At 42.5% G+C, this 27492-nt stretch overlaps 2 long non-coding RNA genes across 2 annotated transcripts; one reads left to right on the top strand and one right to left on the bottom strand.

The window, feature by feature from the left end:
* On the top strand, window positions 1-1824 carry LOC106097390 (uncharacterized). The gene is made up of 3 exons (XR_001223649.3): window positions 1-83; window positions 306-398; window positions 535-1824. It is a non-coding gene; the product is annotated as an uncharacterized LOC106097390 (long non-coding RNA).
* A 14921-nt stretch (window positions 1825-16745) lies between these two features.
* Window positions 16746-26957, bottom strand: LOC112844653 (uncharacterized). Its single transcript, XR_003217392.1, has 3 exons — window positions 26918-26957; window positions 17918-18183; window positions 16746-16830 (listed from the first exon to the last, which is right to left on the bottom strand). It is a non-coding gene; the product is annotated as an uncharacterized LOC112844653 (long non-coding RNA).
* Between the last annotated feature and the right edge of the window lie 535 nt (window positions 26958-27492).

Raw genomic sequence — 27492 nt, 5'->3', positions numbered from 1 at the left:
GTTTCGGAACAAGAAGAAAGGAGAAAAAGAGCACGAGCGCATCGTTAAAGCCGACTAACGTGAAAACACGTGACGAGACGAAGGTAAGCGGTACGGTTTGGTGACGTCACAGTGAAATCCAGCGTCATGACTTTAACGTTGAACAAATCCAGTCCACACAGGTTCAGGGACAGACTTCATCCTTTTACTTTAACCATGAAACATGAAGCTGTCGCTCATAATGAGACAGGAGCTCAGCTTTCAGCGTCACAGCTGGAACAACATCAGCTGACATGAAAGAAAAACAAACGTTTGTTCCCTGTTAGCAAAGATGAAGATGGAGAGCGTGAGGGAACTACAGAGAGGAGGAGGAGGAGGACACGGGCTGTGAGGGACGCAGTGGAGCAGCCCTCAGACCTGTGTGTCTCACACTGTGATTACACTCCACACACTCAGTTTCAGTAACACTCATGAACAACAATGAAAAGATAAAGTAATAAGTTACTGTAGTTCCCAGTTACAGCCTCGTGTTTCCTCCACATTCGTCTCTTTCAGACATCAGCAGGAGCGAGGACGACCCCCCCAGTCTGAGGACGTTCCCACCACATGAATGGGGGACAGGAGGCGCAGCTTCCAGCCCAGCTGGTAGGAAAGTCCTCCTTGGGTGGACTTCTCTGTAACTATGGACTCATGCATGCAGACGTTTCAGTCCACAGTGATGTCAGTCAGTGCTTTTTAAAGATGTGCACGTGTGCAGGATGTGAAATCTTCACTTTGATTGTTAAATGTTCACTTTGTTTGTGCTTCAAATAAATTCACTTCATGGATGAAACAGTTTGTTTTGGTTCTGTGGCCCATGAAACCCCCCCTGAGCCCACCCTGGTGAATCTGCTGTCAAACTTTATCTTCATCTATCAAATATTTTACATCAAAATGCTCCTTCCACTCATGTTCATGTCCTTTTCCTGCACACTGAAGTCTGAGGCTTAAACATGAATCTGTCAACAGCTATAAACACACTGGAGTCACTGCTTTTTCTTCTCATGCACATGAATCAGGGTCTGTCCTTCAGCACAGAGACTTAAATACACGAGTACAAAACAAGCAAGCGCTCCTTCAAATCTGTGAGCGCGCGGTAACAAAAACACTTGACATGTGAAAGATCATCAGTGTCTGAATCTTCACAGAAATGCAAAAATAAAAACGTAGAAAAGAAAACAGCAGATTTTTAGTGACAGAAGTGAAGAAAATGCTGTTTTCATTTTGCTTCCAGCATCAGAAGAGTGTGACATGATGCACACATGTAGAAACAGACACGTGTAGCTGTGCATGGACACATGATTCCATCTTTCTCATGCAAACACCTACAGAAGCTGTAAACAGGCAGAGAAGCTTTCCTGCACATGTTTGTGTTCTCAGCAGTGACGCTGCTCACAGCTGCTTCGTCCTCGTGGGTTTGGTGAGGCTGCAGGTCAGTAACCATGGTTACAGGTGACGCTCTGAAACTGATGATCAAAGATGTCAGGTTATTGTTTCCATGCAGAATCAAGACTGAAGTCAAATAAATCCACTGTGTGTTTAGATAGTGTGTCAGTGTCGTTTCCATGGTAACAGTGACTTATAAAAACAAAGGCGATCCATCAGTCCAGATCAATAATGTGAGCTCATTTAAGTGCACATGTATGTTTGTGTGTTCACAGCATGAAGGCTGATGTCCACTGATGACTGCTGACATCTAGTGGACATTTGATGACATTACAACAACAGTTTGTGTGAAATAAATAAAATGCAGATAGAAAACATTAATTCACACAAGGAGAAGTCATGTGACTGTGACGACAGATGTCATTGGGTGGAAAGATCATCAGAAGGCTGACTGACCTGCAGCCTGATGGCCTGTGGCAGGAAACAGTGCGTTCATCGTTCAGCTGTAACCTGATGGAGTCGTGTGTAAAATAAGGCAAAGATATGGATGGAGCAGAAGAAGAGCAGACGCTGAGCTCCCAGTGTTTCCAACATACACACCACTGTGTTTGTGCTGTTCCAACATACGCACAGTGGTGACAACAAAATAGTCTCGTTCAATAAATCTGATGTCATTTTGTGTGACATCTCCAAGAAGTTTGAACTTTTTCATACAAACGTTAGTAAACGAGGCCACACAGGTGATGACTTCATGCCTGTTGCTCTCTAATCTGGAAACACAGAAGAAGAGTCAGACGTGTTGCAGCAGGGAGACGAGCGCTGTCATGAAGTGTGATGCTTCCAGCCTGCAGTCAAACACCACCTTCAGCATGTTTCAGCCTTTTATCCACCATCACACCATGAAGCCGCCTCCAGTCAGAGACGTTACTCTGAGCGCTTTGTCATCGGGTCTCCTTCGCCTCCTCGTGTCCTTGTCTCCTCCCTCCTCGTGTCTCAGGTGAAGCTGCACAGAAACCTGCCCAGCTCGTGTGATTCATCTGTGCAGAGCTTTAAACTCACACTCTCCTGTCACACAAGCTCAGTGAAATCAAGTTTTTGTCCTCATGTGAACAAAGTGAGTGTGTGTGCTGAAAGCAGCTGCTGTGTGTGTGTGTTTCACTTCTTATTGCACACTAAAACACACACACTCTCTTTCAGCTCAGTTTAGTGTGTGCAGCCAAACATCACGGCAGACTGCCACAGAGTTCAGCTTCCTCATAGTTTCACATAAGCCTTCACATCACTTCCTGTCCTCACAGGAAGCTAAACTCCGTCTCTCACAGCAAAGAACGGAGCGTTTGTCAGAGCCACACATATTCTTAAGGACAAAATCAGTGTTTCACAATAAAAGCCTTGTTAATACAAAAGTGTCCAGCAGCTATTAGGAGGGCCTTTAATTTGATGCTGTTCATACTTTGGTTATTTTTTCTGTCTGAACTGGCAGGAAGTCCTCTGTGAGGAGCAGGAAGTCCTCTGTGAGAAGCAGGAAGTCCTCTGTGAGAAGCAGGAAGTCCCACTTTTGTTGTTTTTGGTGACTTTCAGAAATCTTCCAGCCACTATAAAATAAAATGGTGTTGGAAACATCGCTGTGGCAGATGGAGGGTTCAGCCGCCTCCAACCGAGTAAAGAGGTTCAGCAGCTCTGATGGTTCATTGGAGTCAGCACAGAGTGTGGAGACATCTAGTGGTGGTGGAGAGAAGTGCAATCAAAGCTCTGCTGGTGGATGTAGTTACTGTAAGGTCCCTGATGGAGCTCTGTGATTGGTGGATTGTCCAAACTAAACTCAGTGATAAAGTTTCCTCTGATAAACAATGAAAGGACCGATCAGCTGATCAGCATCGTGACACGAGCACTGGATCCAAATTTGAAGTTCTTTTCTCTGACCAATGAAATCTGACCTGGAATTTGGGGAAAGTCCTGGAAAGTTGTTTTCCTGCATTAAGGATTCTGCTCACAGCCTAGGTGACCTTTGACCTTAAGCTGAAGATTCAGCTCCCACATTAATCATTAATAATAACTGTCATATGAAAGTGTATCAGGGCCTGATGTGGCCCGCTGGCCGTATGTTGGACACCCCTGCTTTAGCTGCTGAGTCACGGCTGAACGAGCACAAACAGCTCAGACTTGTTTCTCACTACTTTCTGTGGAGAAAGAAAGAAAACAAACCCACTCATGATCTTCAGATTCTGTGTCACAGTGTGACTGTGGGGATGAAGGAGCTCTCAGGGCCTCCACAGCCTCCTGTTTCTAAAAGCAGCAGCAGCAGCTTCAATGACAGGATGGGGAATAATTATGTGTTTAGTTACAAACAACAACGTCTCTGATTTGATGCTGTTTCATTTTAATGCAGACAGAATATCAACAGCATCACAAAGGCTGCAGATAAAGTGTTTTCATGTCCCTGAGTGAGGAAAGTATTCGATGCTACAACACACACACACACTCCTGATCTCAGCTCATGTGTGGATGAAGCACAGCTGTGCACAGATTCACTTTCTTCTGCTCCACCCTCTCCACCACCACAGGACCAAAGAGCTAAACCACGCCCCCTCACCCCCATCACTGCTAACCTCTTACAATAACACACTTATTGACTCAGGCTGTGGAAACTCTTTGCTCGTCACTCCTGCCTGGATTTTGCACTCAGCTCATAATCATCCATAGTTCATATTTTCTAATCTGTATCTGTGGGCAGGTCTGGAACAGGTGAGTGATCAGCAGGTGTGACCAGCCCACCTACTGACCAATCAGCTGTCATGAGGGTGTGTCAGAGCTGTGTGGGGAGAGCACAGTTGTTCACAGTTGTTCCTCTGATGAGCATCAGTGTTGATTATGGAAGCTCAGACACAACTTTACTCTCTGATTCTTCCTCCATCAGCTGCTCTGTGAGCAGTAATATAGGATCCTGTCTCTGACAGACAGATGATGACCTTTGATGACCTTTGTGAACTCTGTTTTTAAGTTTACTCTGAGCGTGAAACAGCATGAAAACTCAAATTTAAACATTCATTTAATGAAACACGATTCTTCCTCACATTCTCCTCGTCTTCATATTGATGCTACGCTCACTAAACATCATTAATACTTCACACACACCAGCTTTGTCTCAAATGTCCAACATAATAAATCCCTGTGTGATGTGTGATCAGCTTTAACATCACTGTCACTGCTGTGAGCGGAGCTGAACTCTCAGAAGGAGACAAACGAGCGTAAAACTGCGAGTAGAAGAGAAACTGACTGAGACTGAATGAGATCCAAACATCTGGAGCTGATTTTACCTTCATCTGTTTAAACTGTAACACACCTGGATCCCTGTGACTTTATTATTACGACCCTCACGTGTGATATGTGAGGAGTCCAGCACACACCTGCTTCCTGCTCTCTGCTGACATCGTGACCCTGAGCAGTCGTGTAACTGTGCAGAAGGTCGAGCAGCTGCTTCCTGCTGCGTCTGAGATCTATTCAGGAGGAAGAGAAGATGTGTTTGTCTCTTCTTCTCTGGAGCCAACCACAGTCCAGCTGCAGCCCTGATACGCTGCCTTCAGCTGCAGATACTGAGTGTGTGTGAACCTGCTGTGTGACTGTGTTTGTTGAGCCTGTAGTTTCAGACTGTTGTTAGTGTAACTGTGCTGCTGCCTTAACTCGGCTACATTACAGGACGTGGCCACGATCCTATAGGTCCAATGAAAACTCTGCAACACTAAATGTTTTTAAAGTGTCAGCCTCCTCTAGAGCAGGGCTGTCAAACATAAGGCCCGGGGACCAGAATCGGCCAAAGACTTCAGCCCATTGGACAGCTTTGGACAATATGAAGCAGGGCATCAGTTTCTGTAACTTTAAATATATGAAATAAGTCTTACAGCGCCCTGCGACAGACTGAAGAGCTGTCCAGGGGAAGCCCACCTCTCCCCCGTGGTGACTGGGAGAGGCCGTCCTGTCCTGTAGAAACACTGAGACGTGCTGCTGACGCTGCTCCTTTATATTAACATGTCTCAGGAATCAACAGTGACTTAAACATCTTTGCACTGACACAAAGAGGAGCTTCACTCGTCCGGCCCACTGACCATCAACATGTGTGTAACATCAGTGTGACGCTGCGCTCTACAGGAAGAGGACGACACTCCACACACAGAATCCAGAAACTAGAAAAGCTGAGGACAGAAACCCGAGAGGGGCGCGAGCAGAACCAAGGCGCCACCGACAAAGACGAGAGCACGATCAGATATCTGCTGCACCGAGACGCCGAGCCAACAGCTGTATGTGAAGAACATGTGAGAAGATAGCGCGTCCCAGAGGCCGACGAGGGAACAAGATGTTCCCGCAGGAGCTGAAACAAACACGTCTTAAACTTTATATCCTGTATATTTAACTTCAGCTGTGCTCTCAGACCGACCGTGGACTCAGCAGGACTGGGTTCAGATCTCTGGGCCACTTACATCACCTTCATGTCCCGGGTCCATGACAGCTCTTCAACACCACCTGGTAAAGAACCAGGACCAGTGACTGTAGTACAGAACCATCACTGTGTGAGGACACAAACCAGTATGTTTGATGGTGAGGACAGGACCCAGTAAACTATCTAAATACTGCAGATTTAATGAGGCTGTGCTAAATGATGAGGTCACTAAACAGTGAGGGGTCAGATAAAATGCTTTTGCCATTATGTAATCTGTAACTTCCACATAGTATGCTGATCAGTGTAATTTTCAATGATCAAATTGTAATAGAGACGAGCAAACATATTAGCAGATCTGAGAAGGAAAAATCTGTGTTATGAAAATGATTTTAATCTTTTATACATGATTGCATTTGAGCTTATTAAAGAGCTGTGGCTCCTGGTCAAGTGAAGGTCAGAAACTCTTGGCAGGCGCTATGATCAGCCAATACAAGGTGAGAAGAACAGGAGCTCTGAAAGGAATTGCAACACACCTGATTAGTTATTACTTATATCCTTTAGAGCTAAGATTTAAGTTTGTATCATTTATCACGTATATCTTTTAAGTAAGTTTTAAGGTTTATTTATCTTCAGTTTAAGTAAGTTTCCTTCATGGTTTGAGTGTGACATTTAGCCTAGAAATCACACAGAGTTCAGCTGTGTATGTGCACAGGCCTTATGTCTGGCTGAGACGGGAGGTGTAAGGCTAGCAGAGGTGCAGACGGGGTCATGACACATACATAGCCTACACAGCAGGCGCCCACACATACACACACACTCACACACACACATACACACCATAACAGATCTATTTTGGTAGGTGAGAAGTGGAGATGTGTTTTTGCTGCAATTGCAGAATTGTGCCGAAGTACTTAGAGGAAGTGCAACTGATGTCGAGACAGGAGACGTAATGTTCTTTAAACTATGTTAAAGTTCACGGAACATTTTGTGGTTTGAATTGACGTAAGCTGTACTATTGTCTGTTTTGCAAAAGAGGGGGGCTTTGTTGTTGTATCCATATAAAACCTTGTGTAATTGTTGTAAGTTCAGTTCGACGCTGAAATCTGCACAGCGGTCGGGCTCACACATGTGTTTATTAAAATGCCGTCTAAGTACACCAGGCTGGATCTGTGGTTATTTTTAGATTCCCTCTCTCAATATTTTTTGAACCTTAACATTTGGGGGCTCGTTCCGGTGAGAAAGAGGGAATTTTGGTGTAGATGGAGAGATCCAGGGTCCGTGGTGATTAGATGGGCAGATACGAGTCAGTGGTCTGAAGTGAGAGACAAGCCGGCTTAAACAAAAGGTAAGGCACATACCTGTTGAATTTTCCAAAATGTGCTAGAATTGGATATGACAAAATTGAAGTCTACTCACTGAAAATTACTGGTGAATGTCTGTTTTGAGTTTGCTGAAATTTTTATGAGGTTTACCGGTTGAAGTAATGATAATGAAGTATAAGTGACAGTACTGAGTAATGAGAATGAAAGAATGAAAAGAGAATTAAAGCAGTTGGACTGCTAAGTGAACTTAGAAAAGGTAGGGAATTTGGTCATTGTGTGGGTTCAAGTCCCATTGGTTATGCAACCTTTAAGAAGTTTCTCGGAGGTGACGCTCCCTGCTGGATAGAGAAATTTATCCTTCACCTAGCGATGACTAGGGATAGTTTCGGGCAACATTCGAGGAGGACTTGGGAACCTCCAAAACTGTTGAGGGTTGTCCTTAATCTTAATCCTGTTTTGGGTTTAGATTGTTGTTTCAAATTACTCTAAATTCTTCTAGAACGACAGCGGCGTCTGTTAAGAAGCGCATAGCCCGGACGTTGCGATCCCTCCTCGATGTGGACGCGCATCGTTGACCTATCGACGAATAGGGTTAGCTCGGTTTGGCTTGACCGTGGGGTACAGGGCATCCTGAGAAAAGCCAGTGGTTGGACCACTTGACCGTTTGAAACGGTACTTGCGCTTTTTTGGCCAGCAGAAGTTGGACTTCGGGCATGTAACTTTAACTTAAAACTTCGGGGAAGCCTGGGATGTGAAATGCCCAAGAATAGAGCTTCAGGCAGAGTTTGGGTTGGTTCATGCTTTTAAATTGTGTTAGGGCATTAGAGATGCGGCCGCGGTCCGGGACCGAGAAACGGTAAATTGATCGCAAAAAACTCAGGGAGTTTTCCGCAGGGCGGTTATTATTAAATTTGTCGAAATTCGGTAGGTGTTTAAGAGGCCTAAGAAATCTGTGCAGTGTAAATATAAGACGTCTCTGTGTAATATAAAATATGAGATCTATGAGTAAGATCAGTCTCTGTGTGTCAGTGCACTACCGGATGTGCACTGATGGTGTGTGTAAATGCAAATGAGGAGCGGTGACGCGCATAGAGATTGTTGCTTTCGGTTTCGAGTGTACGGAGCTTTAACTATTGTTTGAAAATATTGCTGAATGCCTGTATATAAGAGGTTGGTGTTGCTTATTACGAGAGTATAAATACAGTAATTAATAATACATTAGTGTGGATGTATAGTAATTGACTGAATTTTGATAGATGTATATATCTTGAGCCATAAAGGCTGGTGTGTTTTATTTTTAGTTATGTGTGTGTGGGGAGAAGCTGTGAGAATGATGAGAGGTTTCAGTTTCTTTTTTCTTTTGACTTGCTCTTTCTGATCATGGAAGGCATGTCCAAAATACTCGTATGAAAGCGTATTTCGTGTGATTTTAACTGTGTGAATGCTGTCAGTATTTGATTTGAGTGACTCTGCGTGAGTTGTCTGAGTGAGAGAAAAGGCAGTGTGTGTGAGACGATTCATGGCGTCTGAAAGAGGTTAGAACATTTAAAAGTGTGTATGAAATAATGGTATGAAATATATTTCTTGTGTGATGTAGAGTAGGATGTTTTAAAGTTTGAAAGTGCTTTTAATTCAAGAAATGCATGAGTGATGGTATGAGAGGTTGAGTCTCTTTTCTCTCAGTTCAAAAACACATAAGTATATACACTTGGTTAATTGTTCTGATGTTTGAAAGAGCTCTGTTTAAATGTGTGTGAGTGAGATGAAGGTGTATTGTTTTTAGACAAAGATTTAGTAGAATTACTGATTATTTGTAGACTGTGAAATTAAAAGGAAGTCTCTGCAGAAGCTGTAGAAACAGGAAACCGTGTGTGTGTCTGGGACAGGAAATGCATGCCCATAAAAGGGAAGCTCACGGTGACAAGTGTGCACCCAGAGTAGAGAGAGAGAGTTAACTCTGGGCAGATGAAGCAAAAGGGAGGTTTTAAGATAAAAACGAATATGAGACTAATTATATGCTTTAGTGTGCCAATACAGGTGGACTCTCTCAACATGGATCCTTGAGTGCAGCTGCAGAACAATAGATTAACAGAATTGGGAGAATAAGCCAGTCTTTGGCTCGAAATTGTGCAGCTTCATCGGTCACTTTGTCCCTAAACTGAGAAGAAGTTCAAAGGACAAGTCAACCTCCTGATGAAGACCGACAGAACATCGTGGACTTGAATACAGCAGGCAAACGACAGTGCCACTGATCCATTAACACTGATGACGACTGACGACCAGCAGCAGCATGTAAGAGTAATGCAACATGTACTGTGAAAATACAGGCTGGACAGTTGAACACTGGGATAAAGAATTGTGGAAGAGCACTGGACATTGAGTGTCATATTTGCCATGCTTGAAGTAATTTTGGAAGAGAAGACTGAAAAGCCGGACGGGAACTTAACTTCGAAGAAGAATACGGAAAGACCAAATCAGAGTAGAAAGAGACTGTGTTTGCTGGAGCTTTGAAGCCCGAACAGGACATTGTGCAGAGAGGGACCAGTGAGAGATGAAGCTGGACGAGTTTGACTGTAAGATTATAGGATAATTGGATCGGAAAAATTGCAACCTGAACTCATGAAGGTTTAGGGATGTCCATCACAGCATAACAAAGGGGTAAACATTAGAAAAGGTAAGAATAATGAGAGAAAATAATTGTCATTACCTTAATGAACAGAAAACACACATGCACAAATTGTTACATGTGAAATTATTTTTGAAATGAATTAGAAGTGAGATAGTTTGAATTTAAAGCTCAGTGAAAAGAGGCATAAGTTAAATATGAATATATAGGATGCAATGAAGAAACAGCTTACACGTAGTGTACATTAACATGAATACATAAAAAATGCAACGAAGAAAGCAGCTTACACTCAATTAACATGAAAATGCAACGAGTAAAATGCTTACATTCATATTCATGATATAAACATGACATAATTGGTATTTGTGACAGGAGAGAGAGAAAAGTGGGTCGTTTGACCACTCGTGATAATAATGAAAATGTCTTAGTTTGTTACTTTTAGGAGCAAAGCAAACCCGGACCAGTTCTCCACGGCACCAGTCGGAAGGAAATTCTAGGTTAACATCAATGGATATGTTAAGGCAAGTTTCTGGTTGAATTGGTCACAGGATGATGTGTCCAGAAACCTGAAAAGCAAGCCCTAACTCCTGGCTGAAGACCAGGAGGGCGGTTATTCTAGGTGGGAAATTAAAGTTGGGGCTAGTAAATTCGGGAAAGAGAAAACTGACTGCTTAACTGGAGAATTGGGAAGGAGTTTGAAAGACTGCGAAGCCATAGATGCATAAATAACACACACAAACAGAAAATGCATTAACTTTACAGAGACAACCTGATGAAGTTTAATGCATAGAGATATTGAATGAACCTGGCTAAGAACACAAGCATATGCAATGAAGATCTGCTTGCTGCTTGTATGAGTGAGAGAATGGTGTGAATGTTTAATATAATAGATGGAAAAAACAAAAGATTATTTGGCGAAATATATAAGGGTAAAGTATCAGGATATTTGATTACGGTGGTCAGGTCTGCTCAGAGGGGCAGATTTGGACAGGAAATTTATAATTTAAGGATGATACGTTGTTGAAATTGGTTTTTATCTTGTGCTGAATGGAAACATGGCAGAGTGAGGAAGGGAGACATTGTGCAAACGGTCTTTGATCTTTTGACGAGGTTTTCGGTGCGTTGAATGGGTGAAATTTAAGATTGTTTAAGATTTTTTGGGGCTGTTGTTTTTCATTTTAATAGAGGGAGTTTTGATAAACATGGACATGTCTAAAAGGGCCCATAGTTTTTGTAACAGTGCACTTAGGGAAAAAACCTGGTAGGTGATTTTATTTTGTACTTTGATGAGCTAATAATCAGCTCTCTTTTTTCATTTTTGTTCTAAGCAGGCCTGGAAGAGAGTGAACTGACGACGCTGACAAAATTATCAAGTACGAAAATCAGGTGGGCTTTATCGATTATAAATTGGCTGAAAAGGAGACCTAATTGGCGGTGAGTCTCTGTTTAATTTTAGGATTGCCGCGAGTCAATCCAGTCAAAAGTATAGAGAACTATTTTCCTAAAAAGGAAAAACGAAATAAAACAAATGATTGAGCTCATTTTGCTGATGTGGAGCATCTGACGTGCGCAGAAGGCTGCAGTATCAGCAAAAACATCATGGGTGAATGCATGGGAGTGAAATAAATGAAAGGACGAGTGGGAGACTTAAATCTGGGGATGCTGATTTTGGGATGTTGATGTTTACTTTGAGGTAATTATTTATTACTGGGGTTGGAGTATGTTATTACATTCTAGAATGCTAAATGCTAAAAGGGAAACATTGTTTGATGTAACTTAAGTTACCATTAACTGAGGTAACACATGATTAATAACTGTTCCGTTTAAGTTTATTTTTTGTTATGACATAGACGGGATCAAAAAGGGACAGTTGAGAATGAAATGTAAACTACAGGTTTTGTTTCCAGGAAATTCCAAGGATCCAGATTCGATGGAGCAGCGAGTTTGAGAAGATTTGACATAATAATTAAATTGATTTTGTTCCTTAAACACAGGTTTTCAGGGCTGGAGCAAAATACCGGAGAGGAAGATGGCTGAAGTGTTTGGAGAAATGAAATGACTAACCTTTTTTCCCTTTTAATTTCCTAAGCTTGGGTGAAGCATGTTGAGTTTTTTGCCACATGAGATGTGTCAAAAAGAGAGGGATTTAAGATTTAATTTGTTTAATTTGAAATGGGTTTTAGTATGATTTTAACTATTGGGGTTTTTGATAACTTAGATATAGTAAAACTGAGGCAGAAAATGTTATTTTTTAAAGAAAGGAGTAAAATGAACTGAAGTCGGTTTAGAAGATAAATTGCTGGTGTTAATAAGAAGTGTATAAAACTTAAAGGGAAACTGTGGGAATATAGGATATGCTTTGGGGAAAACAGGGAAGATTTTCTTTTGTGAAGAGTTTATAAATAGATTTATTTCTAGGATAAAGGAGAGCTTTTGATGAGGATGTTAGAAGTGTTACTGACCCAAATGAATAGTATTGAAGATTACATACACAGGAATGATTTCATACACATTGCATTTTGTGCTCATTAAAGAAATGTTGCTCAGGTCAATAACTGCAATTTATTGTGCAAGATGACCTGAGCATTGAAGGCTGCGCACGCTTACAGACATATAGAGTTCATCAACACACAGGACAGTATTGATTTGAGGCCAAAGGCCTGAAATCCCTTTAGCTTTTAACTGAATTTGAGTTGACCCAATAACAAATGACAGAAAAGAGGAACTGAATAGGAGTTTTGCTTGTAATTAAACTGTGTGACATGTAAAATATTGAGATAACACATGCAGCTCTAAATTAGTCCTCTTATATAAAATGTAGTTACAGAATAATAAATGCTTGTTGAAGTGACTAAGTTTTTGTTTAAAACAGAAGCAAAGGGAAAAAGCTTATATATTTTGGTTGAGTCTGATAAAGTATAAATTAGAATGTACCATTACAATAAGAGCAGCAAAATGAAATAAAATGATATATTAAAACAGGGTAAACACAGGAAATGTGAGTTCTAAAATACAGTTAGAGTTCAGCTTTTAGCTATGATGTAATTTATTTAGGAGCTATTGTTAATGTGCTTACACTTAGTGAGTAAAATGGTTGTTTTTTTTTTTATCCTTTAGTAGAATAAGCAGGTATAATGATTCTCTTGATATATTTTCTTGGGAGAGGTGACTTTAGGTGAGAGGCACTTGCAGCAGCTACAGTTATGTGCATAGGATGCTGATAATCAGATAAGGAACCAACAGGAAGCATAAGCAGAGACGTGCTTCCTTTGATCCTCTTAAAGGCAGTGCTTTTAAGAGTTTTTACAAATGCTGACGGTTGAATAAGATATAAAAATAAAAGTCAAAAACCAAATACAAAATTAGGTTCATGTTTTGAGTAATATTAGGTTGAATCAGGTTCGAATAGAGAGAACAAGAGAGGGACCCAGAACAGGGACAGACCACTAGAGATTCACAAGTGGAAGGGGTCTCTCCCCGGGTATGAGTGGGTTCTGGGGTGAGGGAGGAGTGCTGATTGAGCTCTGCTCGCACTCTTATTCTCTCCTGCCCCTGATCAACTTTAGGCTCGCTGATACTTTGGTGTGATTAACCTCAAGCATGAGTGTTCTCAAGTGGGAGCTGGCATTTTATTATTAAGACCACCTAGATGACATGGGGTTGTCTGGTTTGCTAAGTCACAGGATGCCTAGAGAGGGTCAGTGATCCTAAAGTCCACGACGTCAGGGGTGGACAGGGAAGCAGCTGAATGGGACGAGGAGTGATGCACCTGAAAGTATGGTGACCTCTGGTCAGCCAGAGGTCAAAAGGGGGAATGAGGGGTCAGATAAAATGCTTTTGCCATTATGTAATCTGTAACTTCCACATAGTATGCTGATCAGTGTAATTTTCAATGATCAAATTGTAATAGAGACGAGCAAACATATTAGCAGATCTGAGAAGGAAAAATCTGTGTTATGAAAATGATTTTAATCTTTTATACATGATTGCATTTGAGCATATTAAAGAGCTGTGGCTCCTGGTCAAGTGAAGGTCAGAAACTCTTGGCAGGCGCTATGATCAGCCAATACAAGGTGAGAAGAACAGGAGCTCTGAAAGGAATTGCAACACACCTGCTTAGTTATTACGTATATCCTTTAGAGCTAAGATTTAAGTTTGTATCATTTATCACGTATATCTTTTAAGTAAGTTTTAAGGTTTATTTATCTTCAGTTTAAGTAAGTTTCCTTCATGGTTTGAGTGTGACATTTAGCCTAGAAATCACACAGAGTTCAGCTGTGTATGTGCACAGGCCTTATGTCTGGCTGAGACGGGAGGTGTAAGGCTAGCAGAGGTGCAGACGGGGTCATGACACATACATAGCCTACACAGCAGGCGCCCACACATACACACACACTCACACACACACATACACACCATAACAGATCTATTTTGGTAGGTGAGAAGTGGAGATGTGTTTTTGCTGCAATTGCAGAATTGTGCCGAAGTACTTAGAGGAAGTGCAACTGATGTCGAGACAGGAGACGTAATGTTCTTTAAACTATGTTAAAGTTCACGGAACATTTTGTGGTTTGAATTGACGTAAGCTGTACTATTGTCTGTTTTGCAAAAGAGGGGGGCTTTGTTGTAGTATCCATATAAAACCTTGTGTAATTGTTGTAAGTTCAGTTCGACGCTGAAATCTGCACAGCGGTCGGGCTCACACATGTGTTTATTAAAATGCCGTCTAAGTACACCAGGCTGGATCTGTGGTTATTTTTAGATTCCCTCTCTCAATATTTTTTGAACCTTAACAACAGGAAGTACAGAAAGATTTAACTCAATAGGGTGTGTCACATGATGATGTCACAGTCTGGCTGTCTACCCTGTGGGAGGGGCCTAAAGTAGGCATGAGGGGGGCATTACAGCCATTTCCTCCAGACTGAGAAAACAAAGCTGAAGGAGAGAAACTAGAGACAGAGCAGCAGCAGCCACACAGACAGGAGGCGTCTGCATCAGTGAAGGACTCTGTGACATCCACATCAAAGCAAACACACACTGGGACAACACACAGGAAGATGATGGACGAGGTGAGAGGCGGAGCAAGTCTCCAGTTTCACCAATCACAATCCATCAGGACTGTTCATCAAATGAAACGCTCGCGTCGTAACGAGACGTCGACACGACCAAACGCCATCACAGACACGTCTCTGCTCGCTGTCAGAAGACGAGGACGATGAAACAGGAAGGATTGAACTCTTCTGTGACATCAACGCCAGCAGAGGCTGAAACACATCCTGACCTTGAAAATCACAGATCCCCACGGGCGCACTCCCATCTGACACATCACATCCTGTAACAGGAGGAGAGCGCCGGGGTCGTGCTCAGGAGACATGAAGTTCAGTTACAGCAAAGACCATAAAGCAGCATGTAAACGAAGTGCACAGGGTTCATTCATGTTTGCAGGGCTCCATCACTGCGCCTCCACAGCTGGAAGTGTGTTGAGTGTTCAGTCACCCTGCAGGGATCTGTGATCACTCTCAGAGAAAACCAATCATAATACAGACACTTTTCTTTCTCCCTGCTGGAGGTTGGCTGGAGTTCTTTACTGTCCAACAGCTGAGCTGGACAGAAACAATCACAGGTTTCCCTGACTGAAGGTCACCATGCTCACCTGTGATCAGCGTGGGAGGAGTTTCAGGCCTTCAGACAGACGGCTGCAGGTCAGTGCTGCACCGACTGTGTTGGTCCTGAGTCATGGGGACAGCAAACGACTTGTCAAAGCATCTGCAGGAGAAGAAAGCTGAACTTTATTAAGCAGCAAAAGGACATAAAAGCACTAGATGTGAGTAAAGAGCTGCTCCTCGGCCCCATCATCGTGTGTGAGGTCTGAGGTCTGGTCCTTCTAATAAAGATGCATTTCCTCCAGTGTATCCATGAACTCGTGGGGCTGAATGATCACATGTTATCACAGTGATCATGTGGCTCAATGTAAAAAGTTCAAATAGACTGAAACACTGTAGATAAAGGTCAGAGGTCACGTTGATGCCTTCATGTTTGACCACAGAACGGTCAGTCTGTGTAACAGACTCTGTGATCAGTGATCAGTGCTGTGGGTCCAGATCAGAGGACATGTTGGATCTCTTCTTCTTTCACTTCCATATTAAACAGCTGCTGCGATGAACTGTGACTGTTAGCAGTAACTCATTAAACATGTCTGCACACTGTGAGAGAGCCGTCCTCCATCAGTGAGGCTGACAAATGCTCACACTGGGAACAGGAAGCAGATTTCTGTCTGACTGTCCTGATGGACAAAGGATGAAATCCTCTGTAACACAGTCAGCCTGTTACAGCCCATAATAACAATGAACACTTATTAAAATATGAAAGGATCACGTTAGATAAAACTGTTTTTAATCAAATATGCAAACAGATCCAACAACATTCACACAATAAGATCCAAATCATTAGTTCCAGCTGACATGGACTGGAGTGAGGACACCAGTGACTGAAAGAACCAGTGTTCCCATCACAGACTCATCATCATGTGTTATGTTAGTGTCTCATTCAGCACAGACACATTATTTCTGTTAGGTCCTGTCAGCTGTCAGCACTCTGTACAAGCACGACTGTGAACAACACAGACTTCTTTTAAATGTGTCACAGAAACATTCAGTGTGGATTTGATCCAGATGTTTCTGCGTATGGAAGTTACTCAGGCATCAAATAGATTTGAAGTCTTTATGATCCTGAGCTGACTTCAAACAAGGAGCTTCTCAGACTAACAGCACGAGCACAAAACTGAAAGGATGAGAAACAAAAGTTTGATTTTAATGCTTCACAGAAAATCTATTTTAATCCGCTGGAGACTCATTTAGGTCACTGCTGTTATCTTTCACTCAGTGCAGCGTTTCTGAAATGTCTTTGTATTATAGTGAAGTTTGAGCTTTGCAGGATACAAAGAAGAAGAAATCAAAGACGTGCACACAGCAGGTAGTTGTACAGAGGACGTCAGCTGATGGAGCAGAGGGAGGCAGACTGTGGATGAATGAGGAGGTGAAGGCCTGCAGGCCGGGTGGAGACAGAGGAGGTGATGGTCACTAATGACTTCAGACCAGCTTTCACCTTATTAACATAGTTGTTTGGTCACGTTGTGTTTGAATGAGACACGTACAGTTTGTGGAGTGGACCCGGGGCTTTGTGTGTCTGTGATCAGTCTTGGTGTTGAGGATTTCTCATGTTCAGCTCCCAACCAACAAAGTTGGAGCTAAAACTCTTCCTGTAGCCACGTGTGCTTTGCATTCTGCAGCAAAGTTCTACAGATGTGCAAAGATCTGGGCGAGCAATGAGCTGTGACATCAACATTAACTTTCTGTTTCCTGCAAAAGTCCACAGCACTTCCTGTTGTTGCTCAGACGTGACTGATAACTAGAATTGAACAGAACTCTTTGAAATTACTTAGCTTTAGCTGTATGCTAGCTACACTCTACAGTGACTTTCAGCTTCTTGTGCCACCAGGATGTTTCCCTCAAAGATGCTTGTAGGTGGATCTGACTGTGGTCAATCAACACCTGCGCCTTGCCGCCCTGATCAGATACCCAGCTGGGATAATGAGCTAGATATTTATAGTCAGTCCTCATGCATATGCTGTGCATATAGTAAGTGTCTGTCATGAAGGTGTCATGTGTGCATATCTGTGGTCAGTAAAGCTGATTGTGATTAATAGCTACACTACAGAGAGCCCACAGAGTTGTTGCATTGCTTGTTAGCCTTGTTTAGGGAGGGCTGGGGTTTCTTTGGAGCCGAATTCATTAAAGTTAGTTCAGCACCAAGTGAAAAGAATCCCTGAAGACTCAGCACAGAAAGTGTGAGACAGAAGTTTGCTGTGGAGACATGGACTGAGTTAGAAAACTAGCCAACATGGTTTATAACGGACAGTCATCATTAATGATGGAGAAGTGAAAGGACATGAAGGCTGCGCTGTTACACTTTTTGATAGCTGGAAACTTTAACTGTCATCAGAAAACATCAAATATTCTGGATCCTCTCTGCAGTGTCTCTTCTTTCCTCTGTGACTTCCATGGATTTTAGCTCAAACATGTTTTTAAATGGTTTGTCAGCAAACTGACCTCTGACCTCTACAGTACTGACCTGTACAAAGAGCTGTCAGTCTCAGCTCTTCTCTCCCAGCACTGGTGGAGCAGGTGTAGTTGCTGCTGACAGCCATTGTTGGTTTTCTCAGAGACAGGCGGAGGTCTGAAGTGTTGAGAGCATCAGCTCTCATCGATGTGCGCCGCTGTAACGCTGCTTTTGTCCTCTGAGATCACCAGGTATGAAATCCGAGCACTGACAGGGCAGCAGGACAGATCTTTCCCCCTCATTCACTTCCATGAGCACAGCCAAGGCATGCTGGGAAACTGAGGACACACCGACAGATGTAGAAATGACCTGCATGCTGTGGGTTTGTCTCAGAGTCCTCACAGGTGACACATTAGCTGCAGAAACCCAAGCCAGGTGTCTGAATACTGACACATGGACTCTTCCCATCCAGAGGGAGGATTTAGTCGCCCTTTATAATAACTACACAATAGTGAGCATTAGTATGTAGTTTATTAATGGAACCAGACCCAAACTGGTCCTGTTATACTTTCAGGACCTCCAAGTCTGCACTTATGTTTATTATCAGTTGGAGCCCCTCCTCATTCTTCTTCTTCTTCTTTGGTGCAACCCTGTAAATTTTGGGGTACCCCTTTGGCCCCTCCCCTTTTCTCCCCTGTGGGAGAGGTCGGTGTCATTTCTTTCCCAACACTGTACAACACACATATAATGTATATTTAGCCACCCTGATGTTTCTGATTGTGTTTTTAGTTCAATCATTGTCATCATTGTGTCTTTGCTAGATGCTGTAAATGTGTAGTACGTGTGTGCCACAGATGTGTTACAGTCTATGCTAGCATGAATAGATCATTCTTGCTAGCTTGGAAGTTGTGGTGGGTGGAGCTAACCCTCTTCCCTGCTGTTTGCATTTGGTTGTAGGAGCTGGAGCGAGCGAGTTAATGACTTGGAGCTCTTTGTTTCTTTGACCTTTCATTGTCAGACACAACGTAGGAACACGCCGGTTACATTAAGACAGATTTCAAAGATCTGGATCAATAAGTTCAGAACATCATCAGTGACAGCAGTTTATATGTCTAAAGTATGACATCACAGACAGAGCAGTTATTTAGGAGCTGTTATGGTTGTAAATTATAGGTTTATTACTTAGAAAATGATTCATGAAGTATTTAGATAATAATAATGTTTCAGATGATGAACATACAGGATAATTCTGCTTCTATAAATGTTATGAAGTTTGATTTCTCTGAGGTTTCATAAATACTTATCTCTGACTGTAATTTCTGGTAACTGAGGCACTTACTAGTCGTTATTGTTAGTTAGTGCTTTTGTCTGATCTCAACGAAGGAGACGATTATTCAGACTTTCAGGAGGTTTTAGATGAAACTGAAAGGCCCACAGAACCAAACACGTCTCAGCTGTGATCACACCAGAAACAGACAAACACAAAGTGATCAAACACACACCAAAGCCTACACTGCCATCTAGTGACAGAAACTAGTACTGCTAGACAACCAGGCTGCTTTAAAGCAGGTGATATTTAGGTTGGAAAATAAAAAATAAGTTGATAATAAACATTTGACAAAATCTTTTGGCAGCTAACATCTGGAAGTGAGCTGTTCTTTGGTGGTAATTAACAGTTTATTCTTGTTGGTAATTATGTAATGAAAGGTAGCAGCACACACACACACACACACACACACACACACACACACACACACAGAGTAACTGACAACAACAACTACAGACACGTCTGTGACTGCGATGAACACCTGAGTGTAAGACGAGGACTGAATATGATACAGTAACAGTCACATATGAATGTGTGTAACAGAGCATGATTATGTGTTATACATATATCAGAAATATGTGCTGGCTGTACATGCACTGTGTCCAATACTCCCAGTACGTGCACCTGCAGATGATATCCACAAAGCTCTGAGTGTCACAGAGTGGGCCTGTGCTCAGGTCACTCTGCCCCATTGAATTCTACTTACAGAGTTTTACAAGTGTGAGTAAAGTTATATATACAAGTTGGTGGCTGATAAGTTCTTGTAGTGACCCCTGACCCCGTGGTTCTTATTGGTTAATAGTAGCTTAGAGCATCTGCACCAATCATAAAGCACCAAGTTTGAGTGGAGCGAGTGTTGGACTTTGTCCCTTTTCCCCTGGACCATTACACATCCTGCCCTGTACACGTGGGGTTTGTAAATAAATGTACGACTGCTGTTCTAGTTCAGCTGCTCTGCGCCTGCTGACAGCTGCAGTTATTATATGACATTTTATTATTGTATTATCCATCCATTCACCTCTACTGTTCTTGCATTACATCACATAGTCAGCATAAATATGTTTTTAATGAATGATGAAAGTGGGATGAATTTAATGAGCCCTTGTTGAGAGAGGTGGGACAGAGAGAGACAGAAGTCCCCCCCTCACCTCTTATTGGCTCTGAGAGAAATAAAAAGGTTTTAACATTTAGGCTGTTGTGTTTACAATGATATGAAGTGCTGTTAGTAAATCATCTTCATTCTGAATCAGAAGTTTAATGAATGTGTTGAATGAGAATAATTGACATGATTTAAATGTGTAGATGTTGTGTGTGTAGACTCAGCTTTGAGAGATTAGTGTGTGTGTGGCTGCAGGAATGTTGGAAGATAAGAAATGTGCCAGAACTCCATCCTGATAAAAGACATTAAGAGTTAACAATAGAGTCATAATTCATATGTGATTGTGCTGATAGTTAATCCTGCTTAACTGACTGAAACTGTTTAGAATACAATCAGGTTTAAGTTTAACCAAAGCAACGAATAAGAAACTATGATAATAACTCTGTAGGCCCCACACTGAGAGTCTGTGTGGAAAGGATGGAGGAGCCACTAATCTCACATTAACATGGAAATCAAATCAATTATACTGAATATATTTGTTTCTGGGAAGAAAGTTTTCCTGTGTGTTTGAATCAAAAAGACATTATGTGGATGTTGATGTGAAAATGAGCTGATGGTGAATCTAACTGAAGATGAACTGCATGGGTTGATGCTTCATAAAGTGAAGTATATTCATATGCAGCCAAATGTTCATAATGGAATTTTCTATGTTAAGAAGAAAAGAAGAAAATGAAATGAAGCGATTTTGAAGCTAAAAGTCAGACACAGAGAGGATGAACGTTTATGGTTAGTTGCTCGAGTTCTTGCGATGAGCAGAGATGTCATCTGAAGACTCGTCCCGTGAGTCCACAGTTTGACACAAATTCATAGAAATTCTATCAGGATAAGATAGAAGATCTTTATTGTCACTGTTACCAGAACAATGAGTAGTTTGGCATCTCTCCATTGGCAGCTTGTATCTGTTTACATTCAGATTCTCAGGATAATAGAAGAAGATAAATAAAGATAAGAACAAGTTTCAGAGGTACCTACACAGGGAATGTGTGTAATGCACAATAAATGAAGTAAACAAAAGGATCTGCACAAGTTCTATACAGAAACAAATCTATAGATATATCTGCAGGTACAGTGTAAAGAGGAGGATCAGGTCAGTATAAGGTGCTCTGTGATTGGTGGGATTGCACATTGAGTAAGTGGTAGGAATGCTGGTTGCTGCTGTAAAAGAATACAGTTCTATAAATAGAGGCAGGAATTCTACTGTAATGAATACTGGTTAGAAATAAATCTAGTGCAAGTGTCCATGAGTGTTAACAGTTAACCTTCAATCAGGGTGGAGGTAGAAACTTCTACTGAGTCTGTCTTTGTTGGACCTGTAGAGTTTACCAGAGGGAAGGTGGGAAAGTGAGTGTCCAGGGTGGAGGGGTCCTTGATGATGATGCTGGCTTCCTGCTGAAGGCTGCCAGTATAGATGTCTCTGAGGGGGGTCAGTGAAGTGCCGATTGGCCGCTCTGCTGCCCTCACCACGCGCTGCAGTTTCCTCTTGTCCTCCACAGTGCAGCAGTTGAAGCAGAGGGTGCAGCAGGAGGTCAGAAGGCTCTCGATGGTGGAGCAGTAGAAATGAATTAGCAGGCTTTGGGGCTTGACATTGCTTCCTGAGGAAGTGCAGCCTTTGTTGTGCTTTCCCTACCTGGTGGGAGATGTTTGTGGACCAGGTAAGGTCGGCCGAGATGTGGACTCCGAGGAACTTGAAGCTCTCCACCCTTTCTACCTCCTCCATCAATGTAGAGGGTGGAGTGCTCAGATGGCTTTGTTCCGCTGAAGTCGATTATCATGTCCTTGGTCTTGGCTGTGTTCAGATGCAGGTTGTTGTCACACCATTGCTTCAGATGCTGAACCTCCTCTCTGTAGCTGAATCATCGTTGTTGTCCATCAGTCCTATGATGGTGGTGTCATCAGCACATTTATAATGGTGTTACTGGTGTGGAGAACAGTCATGGGTGAAAAGTGAGTATAAGAGGGGACTGAGGACGTTCAGAGTGAGGGTGGAGGAGGTGTGGCTCCCATCCTGACGTTCTGGGGTGTGTTGCTCAGGAAGTCCAGTATCCAGCTGCACAGTGAGCTGCTGGGTCCTAAGTTGCTGAGTTTATGAACCAGTTTGTGGGCTTGAACTGTGTTGAAGGTAAAGTCCACAAACAGCATTCTCACGTACGTGTTTCCTACTGTCCAGATGTGTGAGGGTTGTGTGAAGAGCTGTAATCATGGCGTCCTCTGTCCACCTGTTTGCCTTCTACAGACTGTAGCAGTGAGAGGTTGAAGATGGTGGTGAAACCTCTGCTAGTTGGTCTGCACATGCTTTAAGCCCTCCACCGGCTGCACCGTCAGCACCAGCTGCTTTCCTCGCATAGACTCTGCGCAGTGTGGCTCTGACCTGATGCTGCTCCAGCTGGATGGGGGCGTCGTCCCTCTCTGTAACGACAGGATAGGTGTTGGTGTCACTGTTTTGTTGGTCAAAGCGGGCGAAGAACTGCTTCATGGTGTCAGGTGAGGTGATGTGCGGGAGTTTGTTTGTGTGCGATTGTCCTTGTAGCCAGTGAGTGTCTTGATCCCTGCCACATGTTTCTGGTTTGTGTTAAAGTGTTCCTCAATGCGCTGTTTGAATCTGCGTTTGGATTCTTTGATGCTTTAGATCAGACGCCTCTTTGTAGGTTTGTTGGTCTCCTGATCTGAAGGCGCTGCTCTCAGTAGAGCTTGCACCTCACTGTTGAGCCATGGCTTCTGCTTTGGGAACACTTTGTCTTTGTTGTTGTTACACTCTCAGTGCAGATGTATGAGAGTACAGCAGATGTGTGGCCCTCCAAGTCTGATCCTTCTGTGAATACACTCCAGACCATATTGTCCAAACAGTCCTGCAGGGCTGTGGTGGATCCACAGTCTAGTGTAGACTGTGTTACTTCTGGGTCTTAAGAGACAAGGTTTGGATTTCTGAGGATGTTTCTTCTTCATAAATGTACTCAAGTAAAAGTAAAAAGTATCGCGCCAAAAAGGTACTTTAAAAGTACATTTTTTCCCCAAAACTTACCCAGGTAAATGTAACGGAGTAAATGTAACTCGTTACTACCCACCTCTGGTAATAACTCTGATTTTTCTGTGTATTATGAACTAAATGTATCCTGATACACACAGAGATGGATGAGCAGAGGTCACATGATGAAAGAACAAACATGGAGTCTTTGATTTATTTAGATATTTATTGATGAATGCAAACAAACCCTGACACTGAACCATCGTCGAGCAGAACAAACCTGATCACATGACCTGCTGACCCAAACAGTGAAAAGCTCCATGGCAACAACAACAAACAGCCTCACATATGTTAACAGAGGCTGTTAGAAGCACAGAGTCTTTACAGTCTTTCTCCTGTTTGTACACAGATCTCTGCACATCTTCATCACAGTTACTCACAGACGTGCAGAGTGTGTGGATATCAAAGCTAAGTTTCCACCATGTTTGTAGTCTGTACTGGGACTCATGGAGCATCTCTCTATGAGCACTCAGTGCTTTAAACAGTGAGTCCCAGTTTAACCAGCAGCCTTCACACCACACATCACACAGACATGGAAACTTCAAACCCTCAGACTGAAGTCACTGTCAGCCTCTGGCACCAGCGACTGCGCTAACAAACACACAGCAAACAGTGAAGGTTTGGTAGAGAAAGCTGGTTGGGTAATACCAAGTATGCAGCGAAGGAGGCGGGGTTACATTACTAGATGATTAAACATGAAACTATTTTGCTGATAATAATTGAAGCGAATAAAGAAAATAAACAAGATATTTAAACACAACATATTGATATTCACTGTGAAGCTTTGAGTGGAAAAAGACAGAAAAACAACATGTGGATCCTGGAATAATGGGAGCTTCCATCTTTGAAGGACTGAAGAGGAAGAAGTTTACAAGGAATCATTTAGAAGAGTTTCAAACATCAACTGATTGAATCCATGAATGTGAAAACGTGTTTGTGAGTGAAAGAGACAGACATGTACAGACTGAACTATCTGTTCAACAGTCGGAGTGTTTCTCTAACAGGAGACACTCTTTACACTCAGCACAGGGACACTGAGGAACCAGGAGACCAGAACGTAAACCCAGGATAAAGAGTTTGAGTGAATGTGGTGTTGAAGGTGTGGAGGTGGATCAGAGTGTCAGAGGAGACTCTGTAGAAGGACAGAGTGCCAGCAGGACAGTCCACATACACTGCTACTCTGTTAGAGACAGAGGAGGAGGAGGAGGAGGAGGATGTGTGTCTGTTATTGTGTCTGACATAGTAACCAATCACAGAGCAGTTCAGACTCCAGGACTGATCATTGTATCCAAACACACAGTCTTCACCATTTCCATTCCTTCCGATTCCTCTGTAACTCACTGATATATCAACCTCTCCTCTCCACTCGACCTCCCAGTAACAGCGACCAGTCAGACCATTTCTACACACCAGCTGATGACAAAAAAATCTGTCTGGATGATCAGGATATGACTGAACCTCCTCCACACGTGTCACCTTCCTGTTGTTGTCAGACAGTTGGAGCTCTGTGTTCACTGTGTTTGTGTCGATTGTGAGTTGACAGGAATCTGATGGAGAGAACAAACACAATCCAGCTGCAGTTATTGATCCATCATCTGTTCATTGATTGACACTTTGATGATGACTCCTGACATGATGAAGATGGTTGAATGTGTGCTGCTTTGTTTTCATGAATCCCATTAAAATCACACTTACACTTCCTCAGACCTGGTCTCAACCATCGGACTCCAGCAGGCTCCACCCTGAAAGGAGGAGGGGTCAGAGCAGTCAGCATGCACACATGGACATTACATGGCTCTCATACACACACTGTTACACACTGAGCTCAAAGCTCGGCTCCACTGTTTTATTCAAAGAAATCTACATTTATTTATCAGCACATTTAAAAACATGAGGGAGAGAACTGTGACAGCGCCGTTCCTTCGCTTGACCTCAGTCGCGCTCGTCTGCTCCCTCGTAACACTGCTCTTTATTGAGGTTACATGAATATGAATAAGTTCATTATCATATGACGTCTTACACAGGTATGAACAAAGAGTACCAGTCTGTGCATAGTGTAGGTATGTGTGTGTGTGTGTGTGTGTGTGTGTGTGTTCCAGACGTGACCTTGTGACCCCAAAGCTGGTGCTAAGAGTCCAGCGGTCGTAGAGTAGGTGTCCTGCTATACCATAAATCAGTAAGAGAAGGTACGACCTATCTCATGACCCCAAGTTGTGTGTGAATGCCAGAGCACTCTGGAAGGCACACAGAGTCTTTAAAGACTACTAAGGATCAAACCTCTATAATTATGCAATCGATTATAAAACTCTAAGCATAGATGAGTAAATATTTCTAAGCATAAATGACAAACAACAATATAAAACTTACAGCTTGTTTTAATAACAGAATTCATTTGTTTCTCTTATTAACTAATGCTAATTTGATGTGAATTAGCATTATGCACTAATGCTAACACTTACTTTTTAACAATGTGAGTAGTTAATGCTAACTATTTCCCTTAACTTTAAAACAATGTGAACGGCTAATGCTAACACTCTTTTCCCTAGCATAACAACAATCTGAGCTGCTAATGCTAAGTAGGCCGCCATTAGCACCTACGTCTAATTTAAGGCAAATACGCATTACAACCTAATGCTCATATCGTTTTCCTTTGCTTTATAGCAATATGAGCAGCTACTGCTAAATATACTGCTGTTATTAGCTAATGCTAATTTAATGTGAGTTAGCATCATTTGCATTAAACCGATGTGAGGAGTTAATGCTAAGTAGGCTGCCATTAGCGGCTAATTCTAATTAGGGGTGAATAATTATTACCAGCTAATGCTAATATCGTTTTCTCTTTCCTTATAACAATGTGAGCAGCTGAAGCTAATTTGAGGTGAATAAGCATTAGTAGCTAACGCTATTACCCTTTTCTCTTGTGTCATAATGATGTGAGATGTTAATGCTAAATAGGCTGCCATGAGTGACTCCTTTCCCTTGCATTATAAAGATGTGAAGAGTTTATGCTAAGTAGGCTGCCATTAGTAGCTAATGCTAATACTGTTTTGCCTTGCTTTCAACAACTTGAGCAGCTATTGCTAAGTAGGCCACTTTGCTCTGCTAAGGATTTGTGTGACCATGATGGAAACTCTGATAAGCTAATGCTGCTAAGCTAATGCTGTTTATGGGCCCTGTTAGAATCAATATTTCATTCTCATTATGTTGTTTGAGAACAACAACAGAAAAATGTGGACTTGAGAACAAATTTATTATGAATCCCGCTGTGAATGTAGAGTTTGTCATTATTTAAGCTTCCATTTCCAAATGTTAGCTGACACTTTATGAGGTACACTGGCATCTATCTCAGGTACACCTGTGACCTAGATGTTCCTGCAAACAGACTCCTTGGAGACGCCTACATGAATATCCATGTACTATCCAGCTAGACTAGTGTGTCTGTCCCTGAAAATATTCCTGCATGTGTGATTGTTCATGTGTCATCTGCAGGAAACAAACAGGAAGTGAGTGAAGGACTCAGGAAATGTTTCCAGCTCTTCCTCCTCTATCAGACATTCTCCATACCTGAGAGTGTCCAGTCTCCAGCCTGGATCCTTCAGTCCAGCCGACAGCAGCTTCATTCCTGAGTCTCCTGGATGATTGTAGCTCAGGTCCAGCTCTCTCAGATGGGAGGGGTTGGAGCTCAGAGCTGAGGCCAGAGAAGTACAGCCTTCCTCTGTGATCAGACAGCCTGACAGGCTGCAGACACACAAAACAACAAACCATCTGTCAACAATCGTTATCTCTTTGTCACAATAACACCTGTCCATTTACATCCATTCAATGTAACTTTATTTATAAGTAATAATTCCCAACAGACACCAACAGTCATCTCAAGCTGTTTAACAGAGTAAGGTAACAGCCTCCAATATTAGAGAGAAAGCCCCAACCATCAGACAATCCACTGTGAGCAGCACTTGGTGATGGTGGGAAGGAAGAACTCCCTTTGACACAAAGATCCTCCCAGTGAAAACAGGCTCCAGGAGGAGCATCTACCATGACTGGTTGCAGGGTGAGGGGAAAGAGAAGAGATGAGCTCAGAGAGACAAGAACAAAACACAAACTAAGGAGAGAGAAGACAAAAGTTAAGGACATGCAGT

The sequence above is a fragment of the Oreochromis niloticus genome, unplaced genomic scaffold (assembly GCF_001858045.2).
Source record: "Oreochromis niloticus isolate F11D_XX unplaced genomic scaffold, O_niloticus_UMD_NMBU tig00000692_pilon, whole genome shotgun sequence".
In the NCBI taxonomy this organism is placed as follows: Eukaryota; Metazoa; Chordata; class Actinopteri; order Cichliformes; family Cichlidae; genus Oreochromis; species Oreochromis niloticus.
This window is presented reverse-complemented; position numbering and strand designations above follow the sequence as displayed.